General features: G+C 52.6%; 14 non-coding genes across 14 annotated transcripts; 6 read left to right on the top strand and 8 right to left on the bottom strand.

The window, feature by feature from the left end:
• Positions 1-1736: 1736 nt before the first annotated feature.
• On the bottom strand, positions 1737-1808 carry TRNAR-CCG (transfer RNA arginine (anticodon CCG)). The gene has a single exon. It is a non-coding gene; the product is annotated as a tRNA-Arg (tRNA).
• A 253-nt stretch (positions 1809-2061) lies between these two features.
• On the bottom strand, positions 2062-2135 carry TRNAN-GUU (transfer RNA asparagine (anticodon GUU)). The gene has a single exon. It is a non-coding gene; the product is annotated as a tRNA-Asn (tRNA).
• Positions 2136-3822: 1687 nt separating this feature from the next.
• On the top strand, positions 3823-3893 carry TRNAG-GCC (transfer RNA glycine (anticodon GCC)). Its single transcript has one exon. It is a non-coding gene; the product is annotated as a tRNA-Gly (tRNA).
• A 71-nt stretch (positions 3894-3964) lies between these two features.
• On the bottom strand, positions 3965-4036 carry TRNAW-CCA (transfer RNA tryptophan (anticodon CCA)). Its single transcript has one exon. It is a non-coding gene; the product is annotated as a tRNA-Trp (tRNA).
• Positions 4037-8310: 4274 nt separating this feature from the next.
• Positions 8311-8381, top strand: TRNAG-GCC (transfer RNA glycine (anticodon GCC)). The gene has a single exon. It is a non-coding gene; the product is annotated as a tRNA-Gly (tRNA).
• A 71-nt stretch (positions 8382-8452) lies between these two features.
• TRNAW-CCA (transfer RNA tryptophan (anticodon CCA)) lies at positions 8453-8524 on the bottom strand. Its single transcript has one exon. It is a non-coding gene; the product is annotated as a tRNA-Trp (tRNA).
• Positions 8525-8777: 253 nt separating this feature from the next.
• On the bottom strand, positions 8778-8851 carry TRNAN-GUU (transfer RNA asparagine (anticodon GUU)). Its single transcript has one exon. It is a non-coding gene; the product is annotated as a tRNA-Asn (tRNA).
• A 3951-nt stretch (positions 8852-12802) lies between these two features.
• TRNAG-GCC (transfer RNA glycine (anticodon GCC)) lies at positions 12803-12873 on the top strand. The gene has a single exon. It is a non-coding gene; the product is annotated as a tRNA-Gly (tRNA).
• A 71-nt stretch (positions 12874-12944) lies between these two features.
• Positions 12945-13016, bottom strand: TRNAW-CCA (transfer RNA tryptophan (anticodon CCA)). The gene has a single exon. It is a non-coding gene; the product is annotated as a tRNA-Trp (tRNA).
• A 2030-nt stretch (positions 13017-15046) lies between these two features.
• Positions 15047-15117, top strand: TRNAG-GCC (transfer RNA glycine (anticodon GCC)). The gene has a single exon. It is a non-coding gene; the product is annotated as a tRNA-Gly (tRNA).
• Positions 15118-17290: 2173 nt separating this feature from the next.
• Positions 17291-17361, top strand: TRNAG-GCC (transfer RNA glycine (anticodon GCC)). The gene has a single exon. It is a non-coding gene; the product is annotated as a tRNA-Gly (tRNA).
• Positions 17362-17432: 71 nt separating this feature from the next.
• Positions 17433-17504, bottom strand: TRNAW-CCA (transfer RNA tryptophan (anticodon CCA)). Its single transcript has one exon. It is a non-coding gene; the product is annotated as a tRNA-Trp (tRNA).
• A 2021-nt stretch (positions 17505-19525) lies between these two features.
• TRNAG-GCC (transfer RNA glycine (anticodon GCC)) lies at positions 19526-19596 on the top strand. The gene has a single exon. It is a non-coding gene; the product is annotated as a tRNA-Gly (tRNA).
• Positions 19597-19667: 71 nt separating this feature from the next.
• TRNAW-CCA (transfer RNA tryptophan (anticodon CCA)) lies at positions 19668-19739 on the bottom strand. The gene has a single exon. It is a non-coding gene; the product is annotated as a tRNA-Trp (tRNA).
• Positions 19740-20640: the final 901 nt, after the last annotated feature.

Raw genomic sequence — 20640 nt, 5'->3', positions numbered from 1 at the left:
GACATGTCTTACTTCTCTTAGAAGAAGGTTCTGAGTTGCCAGGCAGCTTATCTTCTGCTGGGCACACTTTCCTTTGCAGGCTTTCAGGTTGTGAATCCAGCACTGCTTAGGTGTCCATGTCAGACATGAGCAGCTCATTGAGCCCCACTGTGTGTTTTTTGTGGAGATACAACTCTCAGACTAGAGGGAGCAGGCGGGAAGTGGGTGAGACTCACACAGGGTGCGTGTGGCAGTTAAAGGATGTTATCTAATATTGTAATCGAGGAGTGGGTTTTTTGTGCACTACACTTTAACCAGCGATTCTTTCTAAAAGGAAATCCCAGGGCAGTTCCCGCAATGAGTGGCATCCCCACACCCGAGGTTGCATTGTGGTAGCTGTTCCCTGAGCCCCTAGCCCCTGTCCCCATGTCGCCCTTTCTCCTCGTTTAACTCACCTCAGGTTCGGTGGCTCTGATACTTGCTGCTTCTGCGCGATCATCCCCATGATCTGGGCCTTTGTACGAAATGTCATGTAAGATGACTTTATTCAGCACGGCGTTTGTCATTTGCTTGGTTGTCCTGTCACTGTTGGATGTTTTCTTGCGCAGACTACTGTCTAATGGTGGGAAGGCCACGAGACACGTGACTTTTCTCTTTCCTTGTTAGCATAGTTTCCTGCCACTGTCTTGTTGTGCTGCCTGCCTGTGAGACACGTGTCTTGCCCATCTCAGCTCCACTGTGGCATGTTAGATATGTCTTTGAGCAGAGTCCCGGACCCAGAGCTGCTGCCTTCTCTGCACTCTGGCTTGTAAGACTGCAGGCAAAGGCCCTCCCTGGCCCCTCAGCCAGATAGATACATTTACCTGCAGGGCTCAGCTTTGGTGAAAGATATTGGCGAGAGAGAGGAAAGGGGACGGCCCGTGGTGCACCCCCTATTTTGCATAGAACCACAGCCTCCTGGGAGGGCAGAGACATGAGGGTTCTCAGGGAAAGCCCTCCCAGGAGTGTTGAAGGGCAGGACGTGAAACACAGCAATCCCGGAATGGCCTGGTCTAAGATGCCTGTGCAATAGGCCTGGCCCTAGGCTTCCGGGGCTCTTCCTCGGCAGAGGCCCCAGTGGTATGAGCCCGACCAGGGCTGTGCCCGACCAGGGCTGTAGGGCGCGTTGGGAGCGCGTTAGGGACGCGAAAGAGGGCGCAGGGCGCAGAACTCTGCCTGTTTCTCCCCAGGATTTTGGGGAGGACAGGGAATCTGGCCAGGTCAGTGACTAGGCTTTCCCAGAAGGAAAGTCCAGTGACAGTGGCATGTTGTGAAACACAAGATTGCTGGTGGTCTGGAGGGTGCTTTCTGTCAGCCACTTCTCCCGGGAGCAGCCAGAGAGCAGGCTGATGTCGTGCTCTGTCAAGCACAACACTGGCCCCAAACCACTGTCCTTAGCAAAAGCAGAAACATTCATAGTTTCAGTCTCCTGCATCTGATTCCTGCCATCAGCATGTGAACGTTTGGCAGTCCAAGGCTTGCCATGCAAACTTTGTTCATAGGTGTCCCATGCGAATGCATGGACCTCATCACTACTGTCTACGGCAGGGCTCTCTGCTCAGCCTATGTAAGTGAAGCATTGGTGGTTCAGTGGTAGAATTCTTGCCTGCCATGCGGGAGGCCTGGGTTCGATTCCCGGCCAATGCAAAGCGCCCTTCTTTTGGCTTTGCTTTAGAAGTCAGAGATATAGACTTGGTGGGGAAAAAAATGTCAAAGAGTGACGCCGACGTGATTTGAACACGCAACCTTCTGATCCGGAGTCAGACGCGCTACCGTTGCGCCACGAGGTCCCTGTGCATGCAGTTCTCAGCCCCGGATCAAGAAATGCTTCTGTGCCTTTTATTGGCCCTCAGTACGCCTGTGGTTAAAGTAGAAGGCTTGGTGGCCCGTTTCCAGTCCTATTGGTGGAAATGACTAGAGGTGAAGAGATGAGAGAAGATAGAAATGTTGAGATACAGCATGTCACGCAGGCAAAGCGAGAGCTCTAAGAGCAAAGCCAGACAGCTGTGTTTTAATTCAGGACTTGATGTAGGCAAAAGCATACGTCCCTGGGTGGGCTTGAACCACCAACCTTTCGGATAACAGCCGAACGCGCTAACCGATTGCGCCACAGAGACCAACCATCGCAGTGAGCGTGTTGGGACTCAATATATGTTTTTACCTTTGTGCTCCTGCCTGCAGCTCTAAGGTCCTGGCATAAGACAGGTAGGCTTAGACTCCATTGTGACATGTCTTACTTCTCTTAGAAGAAGGTTCTGAGTTGCCAGGCAGCTTATCTTCTGCCGGGCACACTTTCCTTTGCAGGCTTTCAGGTTGTGAATCCAGCACTGCTTAGGTGTCCATGTCAGACATGAGCAGCTCATTGAGCCCCACTGTGTGTTTTTTGTGGAGATACAACTCTCAGACTAGAGGGAGCAGGCGGGAAGTGGGTGAGACTCACACAGGGTGGGTGGGGCAGTTAAAGGATGTTATCTAATAGTGTAATCGAGGAGTTGGGTTTTTTGTGCACTACACTTTAACCAGCGATTCTTTCTAAAAGGAAATCCCAGGGCAGTACCCGCAATGAGTGGCATCCCCACACCCGAGGTTGCATTGTGGTAGCTGTTCCCTGAGCCCCTAGCCCCTGTCCCCATGTCGCCCTTTCTCCTCGTGTAACTCACCTCAGGTTCGGTGGCTCTGATACTTGCTGCTTCTGCGCGATCATCCCCATGATCTGGGCCTTTGTACGAAATGTCATGTAAGATGACTTTATTCAGCACGGCGTTTGTCATTTGCTTGGTTGTCCTGTCACTGTTGGATGTTTTCTTGCGCAGACTACTGTCTAATGGTGGGAAGGCCACGAGACACGTGACTTTTCTCTTTCCTTGTTAGCATAGTTTCCTGCCACTGTCTTGTTGTGCTGCCTGCCTGTGAGACACGTGTCTTGCCCATCTCAGCTCCACTGTGGCATGTTAGATATGTCTTTGAGCAGAGTCCCGGTCCCAGAGCTGCTGCCTTCTCTGCACTCTGGCTTGTAAGACTGCAGGCAAAGGCCCTCCCTGGCCCCTCAGCCAGATAGATACATTTACCTGCAGGGCTCAGCTTTGGTGAAAGATATTGTCGAGAGAGAGGAAAGGGGACGGCCCGTGGTGCACCCCCTATTTTGCATAGAACCACAGCCTCCTGGGAGGGCAGAGACATGAGGGTTCTCAGGGAAAGCCCTCCCAGGAGTGTTGAAGGGCAGGACGTGAAACACAGCAATCCCGGAATGGCCTGGTCTAAGATGCCTGTGCAATAGGCCTGGCCCTAGGCTTCCGGGGCTCTTCCTCGGCAGAGGCCCCAGTGGTATGAGCCCGACCAGGGCTGTAGGGCGCGTTGGGAGCGCGTTAGGGACGCGAAAGAGGGCGCAGGGCGCAGAACTCTGCCCGTTTCTCCCCAGGATTTTGGGGAGGACAGGGAATCTGGCCAGGTCAGTGACTAGGCTTTCCCAGAAGGAAAGTCCAGTGACAGTGGCATGTTGTGAAACACAAGATTGCTGGTGGTCTGGAGGGTGCTTTCTGTCAGCCACTTCTCCCGGGAGCAGCCAGAGAGCAGGCTGATGTCGTGCTCTGTCAAGCACAACACTGGCCCCAAACCACTGTCCTTAGCAAAAGCAGAAACATTCATAGTTTCAGTCTCCTGCATCTGATTCCTGCCATCAGCATGTGAACGTTTGGCAGTCCAAGGCTTGCCATGCAAACTTTGTTCATAGGTGTCCCATGCGAATGCATGGGCCTCATCACTACTGTCTACGGCAGGGCTCTCTGCTCAGCCTATGTAAGTGAAGCATTGGTGGTTCAGTGGTAGAATTCTCGCCTGCCACGCGGGAGGCCCGGGTTCGATTCCCGGCCAATGCAAAGCGCCCTTCTTTTGGCTTTGCTTTAGAAGTCAGAGATATAGGCTTGGTGGGGAAAAAAATGTCAAAGAGTGACCCCGACGTGATTTGAACACGCAACCTTCTGATCTGGAGTCAGACGCGCTACCGTTGCGCCACGAGGTCCCTGTGCATGCAGTTCTCAGCCCCGGATCAAGAAATGCTTCTGTGCCTTTTATTGGCCCTCAGTACGCCTGTGGTTAAAGTAGAAGGCTTGGTGGCCCGTTTCCAGTCCTATTGGTGGAAATGACTAGAGGTGAAGAGATGAGAGAAGATAGAAATGTTGAGATAGAGCATGTCACGCAGGCAAAGCGAGAGCTCTAAGAGCAAAGCCAGACAGCTGTGTTTTAATTCAGGACTTGATGTAGGCAAAAGCATACGTCCCTGGGTGGGCTTGAACCACCAACCTTTCGGTTAACAGCCGAACGCGCTAACTGATTGCGCCACAGAGACCAACCACCGCAGTGAGCGTGTTGGGACTCAATATATGTTTTTACCTTTGTGCTCCTGCCTGCCGCTCTAAGGTCCTGGCATAAGGCAGGTAGGCTTAGACTCCATTGTGACATGTCTTACTTCTCTTAGAAGAAGGTTCTGAGTTGCCAGGCAGCTTATCTTCTGCCGGGCACACTTTCCTTTGCAGGCTTTCAGGTTGTGAATCCAGCACTGCTTAGGTGTCCATGTCAGACATGAGCAGCTCATTGAGCCCCACTGTGTGTTTTTTGTGGAGATACAACTCTCAGACTAGAGGGAGCAGGCGGTAAGTGGGTGAGACTCACACAGGGTGGGTGGGGCAGTTAAAGGATGTTATCTAATAGTGTAATCGAGGAGTTGGGTTTTTTGTGCACTACACTTTAACCAGCGATTCTTTCTAAAAGGAAATCCCAGGGCAGTACCCGCAATGAGTGGCATCCCCACACCCGAGGTTGCATTGTGGTAGCTGTTCCCTGAGCCCATAGCCCCTTTCCCCATGTCGCCCTTTCTCCTCGTGTAACTCACCCCAGGTTCGGTGGCTCTGATACTTGCTGCTTCTGCTGCGCGATCATCCCCATGATCTGGGCCTTTGTACGAATTGTCATGTAAGATGACTTTATTCAGCACGGCGTTTGTCATTTGCTTGGTTGTCCTGTCACTGTTGGATGTTTTCTTGCGCAGACTACTGTCTAATGGTGGGAAGGCCACGAGACACGTGACTTTTCTCTTTCCTTGTTAGCATAGTTTCCTGCCACTGTCTTGTTGTGCTGCCTGCCTGTGAGACACGTGTCTTGCCCATCTCAGCTCCACTGTGGCATGTTAGATATGTCTTTGAGCAGAGTCCCGGTCCCAGAGCTGCTGCCTTCTCTGCACTCTGGCTTGTAAGACTGCAGGCAAAGGCCCTCCCTGGCCCCTCAGCCAGATAGATACATTTACCTGCAGGGCTCAGCTTTGGTGAAAGATATTGGCGAGAGAGAGGAAAGGGGACGGCCCGTGGTGCACCCCCTATTTTGCATAGAACCACAGCCTCCTGGGAAGGCAGAGACATGAAGGTTCTCAGGGAAAGCCCTCCCAGGAGTGTTGAAGGGCAGGACGTGAAACACAGCAATCCCGGAATGGTCTGGTCTAAGATGCCTGTGCAATAGGCCTGGCCCTAGGCTTCCGGGGCTCTTCCTCGGCAGAGGCCCCAGTGGTATGAGCCCGACCAGGGCTGTGCCCGACCAGGGCTGTAGGGCGCGTTGGGAGCGCGTTAGGGACGCGAAAGAGGGCGCAGGGCGCAGAACTCTGCCCGTTTCTCCCCAGGATTTTGGGGAGGACAGGGAATCTGGCCAGGTCAGTGACTAGGCTTTCCCAGAAGGAAAGTCCAGTGACAGTGGCATGTTGTGAAACACAAGATTGCTGGTGGTCTGGAGGGTGCTTTCTGTCAGCCACTTCTCCCGGGAGCAGCCAGAGAGCAGGCTGATGTCGTGCTCTGTCAAGCACAACACTGGCCCCAAACCACTGTCCTTAGCAAAAGCAGAAACATTCATAGTTTCAGTCTCCTGCATCTGATTCCTGCCATCAGCATGTGAACGTTTGGCAGTCCAAGGCTTGCCATGCAAACTTTGTTCATGGGTGTCCCATGCGAATGCATGGGCCTCATCACTACTGTCTACGGCAGGGCTCTCTGCTCAGCCTATGTAAGTGAAGCATTGGTGGTTCAGTGGTAGAATTCTCGCCTGCCACGCGGGAGGCCCGGGTTCGATTCCCGGGCAATGCAAAGCGCCCTTCTTTTGGCTTTGCTTTAGAAGTCAGAGATATAGACTTGGTGGGGAAAAAAATTTCAAAGAGTGACCCAGACGTGATTTGAACACGCAACCTTCTGATCTGGAGTCAGACGCGCTACCGTTGCCCCACGAGGTCCCTGTGCATGCAGTTCTCAGCCCCGGATCAAGAAATGCTTCTGTGCCTTTTATTCGCCCTCAGTACGCCTGTGGTTAAAGTAGAAGGCTTGGTGGCCCGTTTCCAGTCCTATTGGTGGAAATGACTAGAGGTGAAGAGATGAGAGAAGATAGAAATGTTGAGCTAGAGCATGTCACGCAGGCAAAGCGAGAGCTCTAAGAGCAAAGCCAGACAGCTGTGTTTTAATTCAGGACTTGATGTAGGCAAAAGCATACGTCCCTGGGTGGGCTTGAACCACCAACCTTTCGGTTAACAGCCGAACGCGCTAACCGATTGCGCCACAGAGAACAACCACCGCAGTGAGCGTGTTGGGACTCAATATATGTTTTTACCTTTGTGCTCCTGCCTGCAGCTCTAAGGTCCTGGCATAAGACAGGTAGGCTTAGACTCCATTGTGACATGTCTTACTTCTCTTAGAAGGTTCTGAGTTGCCAGGCAGCTTATCTTCTGCCGGGCACACTTTCCTTTGCAGGCTTTCAGGTTGTGAATCCAGCACTGCTTAGGTGTCCATGTCAGACATGAGCAGCTCATTAAGCCCCACTGTGTGTTTTTTGTGGAGATACAACTCTCAGACTAGAGGGAGCAGGCGGGAAGTGGGTGAGACTCACACAGGGTGGGTGGGGCAGTTAAAGGATGTTATCTAATAGTGTAATCGAGGAGTTGGGTTTTTTGTGCACTACACTTTAACCAGCGATTCTTTCTAAAAGGAAATCCCAGGGCAGTACCCGCAATGAGTGGCATCCCCACACCCGAGGTTGCATTGTGGTAGCTGTTCCCTGAGCCCCTAGCCCCTGTCCCCATGTCGCCCTTTCTCCTCGTGTAACTCACCTCAGGTTCGGTGGCTCTGATACTTGCTGCTTCTGCGCGATCATCCCCATGATCTGGGCCTTTGTACGAAATGTCATGTAAGATGACTTTATTCAGCACAGCGTTTGTCATTTGCTTGGTTGTCCTGTCACTGTTGGATGTTTTCTTGCGCAGACTACTGTCTAATGGTGGGAAGGCCACGAGACACGTGACTTTTCTCTTTCCTTGTTAGCATAGTTTCCTGCCACTGTCTTGTTGTGCTGCCTGCCTGTGAGACACGTGTCTTGCCCATCTCAGCTCCACTGTGGCATGTTAGATATGTCTTTGAGCAGAGTCCCGGTCCCAGAGCTGCTGCCTTCTCTGCACTCTGGCTTGTAAGACTGCAGGCAAAGGCCCTCCCTGGCCCCTCAGCCAGATAGATACATTTACCTGCAGGGCTCAGCTTTGGTGAAAGATATTGGCGAGAGAGAGGAAAGGGGACGGCCCGTGGTGCACCCCCTATTTTGCATAGAACCACAGCCTCCTGGGAGGGCAGAGACATGAGGGTTCTCAGGGAAAGCCCTCCCAGGAGTGTTGAAGGGCAGGACGTGAAACACAGCAATCCCGGAAAGGCCTGGTCTAAGATGCCTGTGCAATAGGCCTGGCCCTAGGCTTCCGGGGCTCTTCCTCGGCAGAGGCCCCAGTGGTATGAGCCCGACCAGGGCTGTGCCCGACCAGGGCTGTAGGGCGCGTTGGGAGCGCGTTAGGGACGCGAAAGAGGGCGCAGGGCGCAGAACTCTGCCCGTTTCTCCCCAGGATTTTGGGGAGGACAGGGAATCTGGCCAGGTCAGTGACTAGGCTTTCCCAGAAGGAAAGTCCAGTGACAGTGGCATGTTGTGAAACACAAGATTGCTGGTGGTCTGGAGGGTGCTTTCTGTCAGCCACTTCTCCCGGGAGCAGCCAGAGAGCAGGCTGATGTCGTGCTCTGTCAAGCACAACACTGGCCCCAAACCACTGTCCTTAGCAAAAGCAGAAACATTCATAGTTTCAGTCTCCTGCATCTAATTCCTGCCATCAGCATGTGAACGTTTGGCAGTCCAAGGCTTGCCATGCAAACTTTGTTCATAGGTGTCCCATGCGAATGCATGGGCCTCATCACTACTGTCTACGGCAGGGCTCTCTGCTCAGCCTATGTAAGTGAAGCATTGGTGGTTCAGTGGTAGAATTCTCGCCTGCCACGCGGGAGGCCCGGGTTCGATTCCCGGCCAATGCAAAGCGCCCTTCTTTTGGCTTTGCTTTAGAAGTCAGAGATATAGGCTTGGTGGGGAAAAAAATGTCAAAGAGTGACCCCGACGTGATTTGAACACGCAACCTTCTGATCTGGAGTCAGACGCGCTACCGTTGCGCCACGAGGTCCCTGTGCATGCAGTTCTCAGCCCCGGATCAAGAAATGCTTCTGTGCCTTTTATTGGCCCTCAGTACGCCTGTGGTTAAAGTAGAAGGCTTGGTGGCCCGTTTCCAGTCCTATTGGTGGAAATGACTAGAGGTGAAGAGATGAGAGAAGATAGAAATGTTGAGATAGAGCATGTCACGCAGGCAAAGCGAGAGCTCTAAGAGCAAAGCCAGACAGCTGTGTTTTAATTCAGGACTTGATGTAGGCAAAAGCATACGTCCCTGGGTGGGCTTGAACCACCAACCTTTCGGTTAACAGCCGAACGCGCTAACCGATTGCGCCACAGAGACCAACCACCACAGTGAGCGTGTTGGGACTCAATATATGTTTTTACCTTTGTGCTCCTGCCTGCCGCTCTAAGGTCCTGGCATAAGGCAGGTAGGCTTAGACTCCATTGTGACATGTCTTACTTCTCTTAGAAGAAGGTTCTGAGTTGCCAGGCAGCTTATCTTCTGCCGGGCACACTTTCCTTTGCAGGCTTTCAGGTTGTGAATCCAGCACTGCTTAGGTGTCCATGTCAGACATGAGCAGCTCATTGAGCCCCACTGTGTGTTTTTTGTGGAGATACAACTCTCAGACTAGAGGGAGCAGGTGGTAAGTGGGTGAGACTCACACAGGGTGGGTGGGGCAGTTAAAGGATGTTATCTAATAGTGTAATCGAGGAGTTGGGTTTTTTGTGCACTACACTTTAACCAGCGATTCTTTCTAAAAGGAAATCCCAGGGCAGTACCCGCAATGAGTGGCATCCCCACACCCGAGGTTGCATTGTGGTAGCTGTTCCCTGAGCCCATAGCCCCTTTCCCCATGTCGCCCTTTCTCCTCGTGTAACTCACCCCAGGTTCGGTGGCTCTGATACTTGCTGCTTCTGCTGCGCGATCATCCCCATGATCTGGGCCTTTGTACGAAATGTCATGTAAGATGACTTTATTCAGCATGGCGTTTGTCATTTGCTTGGTTGTCCTGTCACTGTTGGATGTTTTCTTGCGCAGACTACTGTCTAATGGTGGGAAGGCCACGAGACACGTGACTTTTCTCTTTCCTTGTTAGCATAGTTTCCTGCCACTGTCTTGTTGTGCTGCCTGCCTGTGAGACACGTGTCTTGCCCATCTCAGCTCCACTGTGGCATGTTAGATATGTCTTTGAGCAGAGTCCCGGTCCCAGAGCTGCTGCCTTCTCTGCACTCTGGCTTGTAAGACTGCAGGCAAAGGCCCTCCCTGGCCCCTCAGCCAGATAGATACATTTACCTGCAGGGCTCAGCTTTGGTGAAAGATATTGGCGAGAGAGAGGAAAGGGGACGGCCCTTGGTGCACCCCCTATTTTGCATAGAACCACAGCCTCCTGGGAGGGCAGAGACATGAGGGTTCTCAGGGAAAGCCCTCCCAGGAGTGTTGAAGGGCAGGACGTGAAACACAGCAATCCCGGAATGGCCTGGTCTAAGATGCCTGTGCAATAGGCCTGGCCCTAGGCTTCCGGGGCTCTTCCTCGGCAGAGGCCCCAGTGGTATGAGCCCGACCAGGGCTGTGCCCGACCAGGGCTGTAGGGCGCGTTGGGAGCGCGTTAGAGACGCGAAAGAGGGCGCAGGGCGCAGAACTCTGCCCGTTTCTCCCCAGGATTTTGGGGAGGACAGGGAATCTGGCCAGGTCAGTGACTAGGCTTTCCCAGAAGGAAAGTCCAGTGACAGTGGCATGTTGTGAAACACAAGATTGCTGGTGGTCTGGAGGGTGCTTTCTGTCAGCCACTTTTCCCGGGAGCAGCCAGAGAGCAGGCTGATGTCGTGCTCTGTCAAGCACAACACTGGCCCCAAACCACTGTCCTTAGCAAAAGCAGAAACATTCATAGTTTCAGTCTCCTGCATCTGATTCCTGCCATCAGCATGTGAACGTTTGGCAGTCCAAGGCTTGCCATGCAAACTTTGTTCATAGGTGTCCCATGCGAATGCATGGGCCTCATCACTACTGTCTACGGCAGGGCTCTCTGCTCAGCCTATGTAAGTGAAGCATTGGTGGTTCAGTGGTAGAATTCTCGCCTGCCACGCGGGAGTCCCGGGTTCGATTCCCAGCCAATGCAAAGCGCCCTTCTTTTGGCTTTGCTTTAGAAGTCAGAGATATAGACTTGGTGGGGAAAAAAATGGCAAAGAGTGACCCCGACGTGATTGAAACACGCAACCTTCTGATCTGGAGTCAGACGCGCTACCGTTGCGCCACGAGGTCCCTGTGCATGCAGTTCTCAGCCCCGGATCAAGAAATGCTTCTGTGCCTTTTATTGGCCCTCAGTACGCCTGTGGTTAAAGTAGAAGGCTTGGTGGCCCGTTTCCAGTCCTATTGGTGGAAATGACTAGAGGTGAAGAGATGAGAGAAGATAGAAATGTTGAGATAGAGCATGTCACGCAGGCAAAGCGAGAGCTCTAAGAGCAAAGCCAGACAGCTGTGTTTTAATTCAGGACTTGATGTAGGCAAAAAGCATACGTCCCTGGGTGGGCTTGAACCACCAAGCTTTCGGTTAACTGCCGAACGCGCTAACCGATTGCGCCACAGAGACCAACCACCGCAGTGAGCGTGTTGGGACTCAATATATGTTTTTACCTTTGTGCTCCTGCCTGCAGCTCTAAGGTCCTGGCATAAGACAGGTAGGCTTAGACTCCATTGTGACATGTCTTACTTCTCTTAGAAGAAGGTTCTGAGTTGCCAGGCAGCTTATCTTCTGCCGGGCACACTTTCCTTTGCAGGCTTTCAGGTTGTGAATCCAGCACTGCTTATGTGTCCATGTCAGACATGAGCAGCTCATTGAGCCCCACTGTGTGTTTTTTGTGGAGATACAACTCTCAGACTAGAGGGAGCAGGCGGGAAGTGGGTGAGACTCACACAGGGTGGGTGGGGCAGTTAAAGGATGTTATCTAATAGTGTAATCGAGGAGTTGGGTTTTTTGTGCACTACACTTTAACCAGCGATTCTTTCTAAAAGGAAATCCCAGGGCAGTACCCGCAATGAGTGGCATCCCCACACCCGAGGTTGCATTGTGGTAGCTGTTCCCTGAGCCCCTAGCCCCTGTCCCCATGTCGCCCTTTCTCCTCGTGTAACTCACCTCAGGTTCGGTGGCTCTGATACTTGCTGCTTCTGCGCGATCATCCCCATGATCTGGGCCTTTGTACGAAATGTCATGTAAGATGACTTTATTCAGCACAGCGTTTGTCATTTGCTTGGTTGTCCTGTCACTGTTGGATGTTTTCTTGCGCAGACTACTGTCTAATGGTGGGAAGGCCACGAGACACGTGACTTTTCTCTTTCCTTGTTAGCATAGTTTCCTGCCACTGTCTTGTTGTGCTGCCTGCCTGTGAGACACGTGTCTTGCCCATCTCAGCTCCACTGTGGCATGTTAGATATGTCTTTGAGCAGAGTCCCGGTCCCAGAGCTGCTGCCTTCTCTGCACTCTGGCTTGTAAGACTGCAGGCAAAGGCCCTCCCTGGCCCCTCAGCCAGATAGATACATTTACCTGCAGGGCTCAGCTTTGGTGAAAGATATTGGCGAGAGAGAGGAAAGGGGACGGCCCGTGGTGCACCCCCTATTTTGCATAGAACCACAGCCTCCTGGGAGGGCAGAGACATGAAGGTTCTCAGGGAAAGCCCTCCCAGGAGTGTTGAAGGGCAGGACGTGAAACACAGCAATCCCGGAATGGCCTGGTCTAAGATGCCTGTGCAATAGGCCTGGCCCTAGGCTTCCGGGGCTCTTCCTCGGCAGAGGCCCCAGTGGTATGAGCCCGACCAGGGCTGTGCCCGACCAGGGCTGTAGGGCGCGTTGGGAGCGCGTTAGGGACGCGAAAGAGGGCGCAGGGCGCAGAACTCTGCCCGTTTCTCCCCAGGATTTTGGGGAGGACAGGGAATCTGGCCAGGTCAGTGACTAGGCTTTCCCAGAAGGAAAGTCCAGTGACAGTGGCATGTTGTGAAACACAAGATTGCTGGTGGTCTGGAGGGTGCTTTCTGTCAGCCACTTCTCCCGGGAGCAGCCAGAGAGCAGGCTGATGTCGTGCTCTGTCAAGCACAACACTGGCCCCAAACCACTGTCCTTAGCAAAAGCAGAAACATTCATAGTTTCAGTCTCCTGCATCTAATTCCTGCCATCAGCATGTGAACGTTTGGCAGTCCAAGGCTTGCCATGCAAACTTTGTTCATAGGTGTCCCATGCGAATGCATGGGCCTCATCACTACTGTCTACGGCAGGGCTCTCTGCTCAGCCTATGTAAGTGAAGCATTGGTGGTTCAGTGGTAGAATTCTCGCCTGCCACGCGGGAGGCCCGGGTTCGATTCCCGGCCAATGCAAAGCGCCCTTCTTTTGGCTTTGCTTTAGAAGTCAGAGATATAGGCTTGGTGGGGAAAAAAATGTCAAAGAGTGACCCCGACGTGATTTGAACACGCAACCTTCTGATCTGGAGTCAGACGCGCTACCGTTGCGCCACGAGGTCCCTGTGCATGCAGTTCTCAGCCCCGGATCAAGAAATGCTTCTGTGCCTTTTATTGGCCCTCAGTACGCCTGTGGTTAAAGTAGAAGGCTTGGTGGCCCGTTTCCAGTCCTATTGGTGGAAATGACTAGAGGTGAAGAGATGAGAGAAGATAGAAATGTTGAGATAGAGCATGTCACGCAGGCAAAGCGAGAGCTCTAAGAGCAAAGCCAGACAGCTGTGTTTTAATTCAGGACTTGATGTAGGCAAAAGCATACGTCCCTGGGTGGGCTTGAACCACCAACCTTTCGGTTAACAGCCGAACGCGCTAACCGATTGCGGCACAGAGACCAACCACCGCAGTGAGCGTGTTGGGACTCAATATATGTTTTTACCTTTGTGCTCCTGCCTGCAGCTCTAAGGTCCTGGCATAAGACAGGTAGGCTTAGACTCCATTGTGACATGTCTTACTTCTCTTAGAAGATGGTTCTGAGTTGCCAGGCAGCTTATCTTCTGCCGGGCACACTTTCCTTTGCAATCTTTCAGGTTGTGAATCCAGCACTGCTTAGGTGTCCATGTCAGACATGAGCAGCTCATTGAGCCCACTGTGTGTTTTTTGTGGAGATACAACTCTCAGACTAGAGGGAGCAGGCGGGAAGTGGGTGAGACTCACACAGGGTTGGTGGGGCAGTTAAAGGATGTTATCTAATAGTGTAATCGAGGAGTTGGGTTTTTTGTGCACTACACTTTAACCAGCGATTCTTTCTAAAAGGAAATCCCAGGGCAGTACCCGCAATGAGTGGAATCCCCACACCCGAGGTTGCATTGTGGTAGCTGTTCCCTGAGCCCATAGCCCCTGTCCCCATGTCGCCCTTTCTCCTCGTGTAACTCACCCCAGGTTCGGTGGCTCTGATACTTGCTGCTTCTGCTGCGCGATCATCCCCATGATCTGGGCCTTTGTACGAAATGTCATGTAAGATGACTTTATTCAGCACGGCGTTTGTCATTTGCTTGGTTGTCCTGTCACTGTTGGATGTTTTCTTGCACATACTACTGTCTAATGGTGGGAAGGCCACGAGACACGTGACTTTTCTCTTTCCTTGTTAGCATAGTTTCCTGCCACTGTCTTGGTGTGCTGCCATCCTGTGAGACACGTGTCTTGCCCATCTCAGCGCCACTGTGGCATGTTAGATATGTCTTTGAGCAGAGTCCCGGTCCCAGAGCTGCTGCCTTCTCTGCACTCTGGCTTGTAAGACTGCAGGCAAAGGCCCTCCCTGGCCCCTCAGCCAGATAGATACATTTACCTGCAGGGCTCAGCTTTGGTGAAAGATATTGGCGAGAGAGAGGAAAGGGGACGGCCCGTGGTGCACCCCCTATTTTGCATAGAACCACAGCCTCCTGGGAGGGCAGAGACATGAGGGTTCTCAGGGAAAGCCCTCCCAGGAGTGTTGAAGGGCAGGACGTGAAACACAGCAATCCCGGAATGGCCTGGTCTAAGATGCCTGTGCAATAGGCCTGGCCCTAAGCTTCCGGGGCTCTTCCTCGGCAGAGGCCCCAGTGGTATGAGCCCGACCAGGGCTGTGCCCGACCAGGGCTGTAGGGCGCGTTGGGAGCGCGTTAGGGACGCGAAAGAGGGCGCAGGGCGCAGAACTCTGCCCGTTTCTCCCCAGGATTTTGGGGAGGACGGAATCTGGCCAGGTCAGTGACTAGGCTTTCCCAGAAGGAACGTCCAGTGACAGTGGCATGTTGTGAAACACAAGATTGCTGGTGGTCTGGAGGGTGCTTTCTGTCAGCCACTTCTCCCGGGAGCAGCCAGAGAGCAGGCTGATGTCGTGCTCTGTCAAGCACAACACTGGCCCCAAACCACTGTCCTTAGCAAAAGCAGAAACATTCATAGTTTCAGTCTCCTGCATCTGATTCCTGCCATCAGCATGTGAACGTTTGGCAGTCCAAGGCTTGCCATGCAAACTTTGTTCATAGGTGTCCCATGCGAATGCATGGGCCTCATCACTACTGTCTACGGCAGGGCTCTCTGCTCAGCCTATGTAAGTGAAGCATTGGTGGTTCAGTGGTAGAATTCTCGCCTGCCACGCGGGAGGCCCGGGTTCGATTCCCGGCCAATGCAAAGCGCCCTTCTTTTGGCTTTGCTTTAGAAGTCAGAGATATAGACTTGGTGGGGAAAAAAATGTCAAAGAGTGACCCCGACGTGATTTGAACACGCAATCTTCTGATCTGGAGTCAGACGCGCTACCGTTGCGCCACGAGGTCCCTGTGCGTGCAGTTCTCAGCCCCGGATCAAGAAATGCTTCTGTGCCTTTTATTGGCCCTCAGTACGCCTGTGGTTAAAGTAGAAGGCTTGGTGTCCCGTTTCCAGTCCTATTGGTGGAAATGACTAGAGGTGAAGAGATGAGAGAAGATAGAAATGTTGAGATAGAGCATGTCACGCAGGCAAAGCGAGAGCTCTAAGAGCAAAGCCAGACAGCTGTGTTTTAATTCAGGACTTGATGTAGGCAAAAGCATACGTCCCTGGGTGGGCTTGAACCACCAACCTTTCGGTTAACAGCCAAACGCGCTAACCGATTGCGCCACAGAGACCAACTACTGCAGGGAGCGTGTTGGGACTCAATATATGTTTTTAGCTTTGTGCTCCTCCCTGCAGCTCTAAGGTCCTGGCATAAGACAGGTAGGCTTAGACTCCATTGTGACATGTCTTACTTCTCTTAGAAGAAAGTTCTGAGTTGCCAGGCAGCTTATCTTCTGCCGGGCACACTTTCCTTTGCAGGCTTTCAGGTTGTGAATCCAGCACTGCTTAGGTGTCCATGTCAGACATGAGCAGCTCATTGAGCCCCACCGTGTGTTTTTTGTGGAGATACAACTCTCAGACTAGAGGGAGCAGGCGGGAAGTGGGTGAGACTCACACAGGGTGGGTGGGGCAGTTAAAGGATGTTATCTAATAGTGTAATCGAGGAGTTGGGTTTTTTGTGCACTACACTTTAACCAGCGATTCTTTCTAAAAGGAAATCCCAGGGCAGTACCCGCAATGAGTGGCATCCCCACACCCGAGGTTGCATTGTGTTAGCTGTTCCCTGAGCCCCTAGCCCCTGTCCCCATGTCGCCCTTTCTCCTCGTGTAACTCACCTCAGGTTCGGTGGCTCTGATACTTGCTGCTTCTGCGCGATCATCCCCATGATCTGGGCCTTTGTACGAAATGTCATGTAAGATGACTTTATTCAGCACAGCGTTTGTCATTTGCTTGGTTGTCCTGTCACTGTTGGATATTTTCTTGCGCAGACTACTGTCTAATGGTGGGAAGGCCACGAGACACGTGACTTTTCTCTTTCCTTGTTAGCATAGTTTCCTGCCACTGTCTTGGTGTGCTGCCATCCTGTGAGACACGTGTCTTGCCCATCTCAGCTCCACTGTGGCATGTTAGATATGTCTTTGAGCAGAGTCCCGGTCCCAGAGCTGCTACCTTCTCTGCACTCTGGCTTGTAAGACTGCAGGCAAAGGCCCTCCCTGGCCCCTCAGCCAGATAGATACATTTACCTGCAGGGCTCAGCTTTGGTGAAAGATATTGGCGAGAGAGAGGAAAGGGGACGGCCCGTGGTGCACCCCCTATTTTGCATAGAACCACAGCCTCCTGGGAGGGCAGAGACATGAAGGTTCTCAGGGAAAGCCCTCCCAGGAGTGTTGAAGGGCAGGACGTGAAACACAGCAATCCCGGAATGGCCTGGTCTAAGATGCCTGTGCAATAGGCCTGGCCCTAGGCTTCCGGGGCTCTTCCTCGGCAGAGGCCCCAGTGGTATGAGCCCGACCAGGGCTGTGCCCGACCAGGGCTGTAGGGCGCGTTGGGAGCGCGTTAGGGACGCGAAAGAGGGCGCAGGGCGCAGAACTCTGCCCGTTTCTCCCCAGGATTTTGGGGAGGACAGGGAATCTGGCCAGGTCAGTGGCTAGGCTTTCCCAGAAGGAAAGTCCAGTGACAGTGGCATGTTGTGAAACACAAGATTGCTGGTGGTCTGGAGGGTGCTTTCTGTCAGCCACTTCTCCCGGGAGCAGCCAGAGAGCAGGCTGATGTCGTGCTCTGTCAAGCACAACACTGGCCCCAAACCACTGTCCTTAGCAAAAGCAGAAACATTCATAGTTTCAGTCTCCTGCATCTAATTCCTGCCATCAGCATGTGAACGTTTGGCAGTCCAAGGCTTGCCATGCAAACTTTGTTCATAGGTGTCCCATGCGAATGCATGGGCCTCATCACTACTGTCTACGGCAGGGCTCTCTGCTCAGCCTATGTAAGTGAAGCATTGGTGGTTCAGTGGTAGAATTCTCGCCTGCCACGCGGGAGGCCCGGGTTCGATTCCCGGCCAATGCAAAGCGCCCTTCTTTTGGCTTTGCTTTAGAAGTCAGAGATATAGGCTTGGTGGGGAAAAAAATGTCAAAGAGTGACCCCGACGTGATTTGAACACGCAACCTTCTGATCTGGAGTCAGACGCGCTACCGTTGCGCCACGAGGTCCCTGTGCATGCAGTTCTCAGCCCCGGATCAAGAAATGCTTCTGTGCCTTTTATTGGCCCTCAGTACGCCTGTGGTTAAAGTAGAAGGCTTGGTGGCCCGTTTCCAGTCCTATTGGTGGAAATGACTAGAGGTGAAGAGATGAGAGAAGATAGAAATGTTGAGATAGAGCATGTCACGCAGGCAAAGCGAGAGCTCTAAGAGCAAAGCCAGACAGCTGTGTTTTAATTCAGGACTTGATGTAGGCAAAAGCATACGTCCCTGGGTGGGCTTGAACCACCAACCTTTCGGTTAACAGCCGAACGTGCTAACCGATTGCGGCACAGAGACCAACCACCGCAGTGAGCGTGTTGGGACTCAATATATGTTTTTACCTTTGTGCTCCTGCCTGCCGCTCTAAGGTCCTGGCATAAGGCAGGTAGGCTTAGACTCCATTGTGACATGTCTTACTTCTCTTAGAAGAAGGTTCTGAGTTGCCAGGCAGCTTATCTTCTGCCGGGCACACTTTCCTTTGCAGGCTTTCAGGTTGTGAATCCAGCACTGCTTAGGTGTCCATGTCAGACATGAGCAGCTCATTGAGCCCCACTGTGTGTTTTTTGTGGAGATACAACTCTCAGACTAGAGGGAGCAGGCGGTAAGTGGGTGAGACTCACACAGGGTGGGTGGGGCAGTTAAAGGATGTTATCTAATAGTGTAATCGAGGAGTTGGGTTTTTTGTGCACTACACTTTAACCAGCGATTCTTTCTAAAAGGAAATCCCAGGGCAGTACCCGCAATGAGTGGCATCCCCACACCCGAGGTTGCATTGTGGTAGCTGTTCCCTGAGCCCCTAGCCCCTAGCCCCTGTCCCCATGTCGCCCTTTCTCCTCGTGTAACTCACCTCAGGTTCGGTGGCTCTGATACTTGCTGCTTCTGCGCGATCATCCCCATGATCTGGGCCTTTGTACGAAATGTCATGTAAGATGACTTTATTCAGCACAGCGTTTGTCATTTGCTTGGTTGTCCTGTCACTGTTGGATGTTTTCTTGCGCAGACTACTGTCTAATGGTGGGAAGGCCACGAGACATGTGACTTTTCTCTTTCCTTGTTAGCATAGTTTCCTGCCACTGTCTTGTTGTGCTGCCTGCCTGTGAGACACGTGTCTTGCCCATCTCAGCTCCACTGTGGCATGTTAGATATGTCTTTGAGCAGAGTCCCGGTCCCAGAGCTGCTGCCTTCTCTGCACTCTGGCTTGTAAGACTGCAGGCAAAGGCCCTCCCTGGCCCCTCAGCCAGATAGATACATTTACCTGCAGGGCTCAGCTTTGGTGAAAGATATTGGCGAGAGAGAGGAAAGGGGACGGCCCGTGGTGCACCCCCTATTTTGCATAGAACCACAGCCTCCTGGGAGGGCAGAGACATGAAGGTTCTCAGGGAAAGCCCTCCCAGGAGTGTTGAAGGGCAGGACGTGAAACACAGCAATCCCGGAATGGCCTGGTCTAAGATGCCTGTGCAATAGGCCTGGCCCTAGGCTTCCGGGGCTCTTCCTCGGCAGAGGCCCCAGTGGTATGAGCCCGACCAGGGCTGTAGGGCGCGTTGGGAGCGCGTTAGGGACGCGAAAGAGGGCGCAGGGCGCAGAACTCTGCCCGTTTCTCCCCAGGATTTTGGGGAGGACAGGGAATCTGGCCAGGTCAGTGACTAGGCTTTCCCAGAAGGAAAGTCCAGTGACAGTGGCATGTTGTGAAACACAAGATTGCTGGTGGTCTGGAGGGTGCTTTCTGTCAGCCACTTTTCCCGGGAGCAGCCAGAGAGCAGGCTGATGTCGTGCTCTGCCAAGCACAACACTGGCCCCAAACCACTGTCCTTAGCAAAAGCAGAAACATTCATAGTTTCAGTCTCCTGCATCTGATTCCTGCCATCAGCATGTGAACGTTTGGCAGTCCAAGGCTTGCCATGCAAACTTTGTTCATAGGTGTCCCATGCGAATGCATGGGCCTCATCACTACTGTCTACGGCAGGGCTCTCTGCTCAGCCTATGTAAGTGAAGCATTGGTGGTTCAGTGGTAGAATTCTCGCCTGCCACGCGGGAGGCCCGGGTTCGATTCCCGGCCAATGCAAAGCGCCCTTCTTTTGGCTTTGCTTTAGAAGTCAGAGATATAGGCTTGGTGGGGAAAAAAATGTCAAAGAGTGACCCCGACGTGATTTGAACACGCAACCTTCTGATCTGGAGTCAGACGCGCTACCGTTGCGCCACGAGGTCCCTGTGCATGCAGTTCTCAGCCCCGGATCAAGAAATGCTTCTGTGCCTTTTATTGGCCCTCAGTACGCCTGTGGTTAAAGTAGAAGGCTTGGTGGCCCGTTTCCAGTCCTATTGGTGGAAATGACTAGAGGTGAAGAGATGAGAGAAGATAGAAATGTTGAGATAGAGCATGTCACGCAGGCAAAGCGAGAGCTCTAAGAGCAAAGCCAGACAGCTGTGTTTTAATTCAGGACTTGATGTAGGCAAAAGCATACGTCCATGGGTGGGCTTGAACCACCAACCTTTCAGTTAACAGCCGAACGCGCTAACCGATTGCGCCACAGAGACCAACCACCACAGTGAGCGTGTTGGGACTCAATATATGTTTTTACCTTTGTGCTCCTGCCTGCCGCTCTAAGGTCCTGGCATAAGGCAGGTAGGCTTAGACTCCATTGTGACATGTCTTACTTCTCTTAGAAGAAGGTTCTGAGTTGCCAGGCAGCTTATCTTCTGCCGGGCACACTTTCCTTTGCAGGCTTTCAGGTTGTGAATCCAGCACTGCTTAGGTGTCCATGTCAGACATGAGCAGCTCATTGAGCCCCACTGTGTGTTTTTTGTGGAGATACAACTCTCAGACTAGAGGGAGCAGGCGGTAAGTGGGTGAGACTCACACAGGGTGGGTGGGGCAGTTAAAGGATGTTATCTAATAGTGTAATCGAGGAGTTGGGTTTTTTGTGCACTACACTTTAACCAGCGATTCTTTCTAAAAGGAAATCCCAGGGCAGTACCCGCAATGAGTGGCATCCCCACACCCGAGGTTGCATTGTGGTAGCTGTTCCCTGAGCCCATAGCCCCTTTCCCCATGTCGCCCTTTCTCCTCGTGTAACTCACCCCAGGTTCGGTGGCTCTGATACTTGCTGCT

This window comes from Pleurodeles waltl, chromosome 4_1, assembly GCF_031143425.1.
Source record: "Pleurodeles waltl isolate 20211129_DDA chromosome 4_1, aPleWal1.hap1.20221129, whole genome shotgun sequence".
In the NCBI taxonomy this organism is placed as follows: Eukaryota; Metazoa; Chordata; class Amphibia; order Caudata; family Salamandridae; genus Pleurodeles; species Pleurodeles waltl.
The sequence above is the reverse complement of the archived record's forward strand: the minus strand, read 5'-3'. Positions and strand labels throughout refer to the sequence as shown.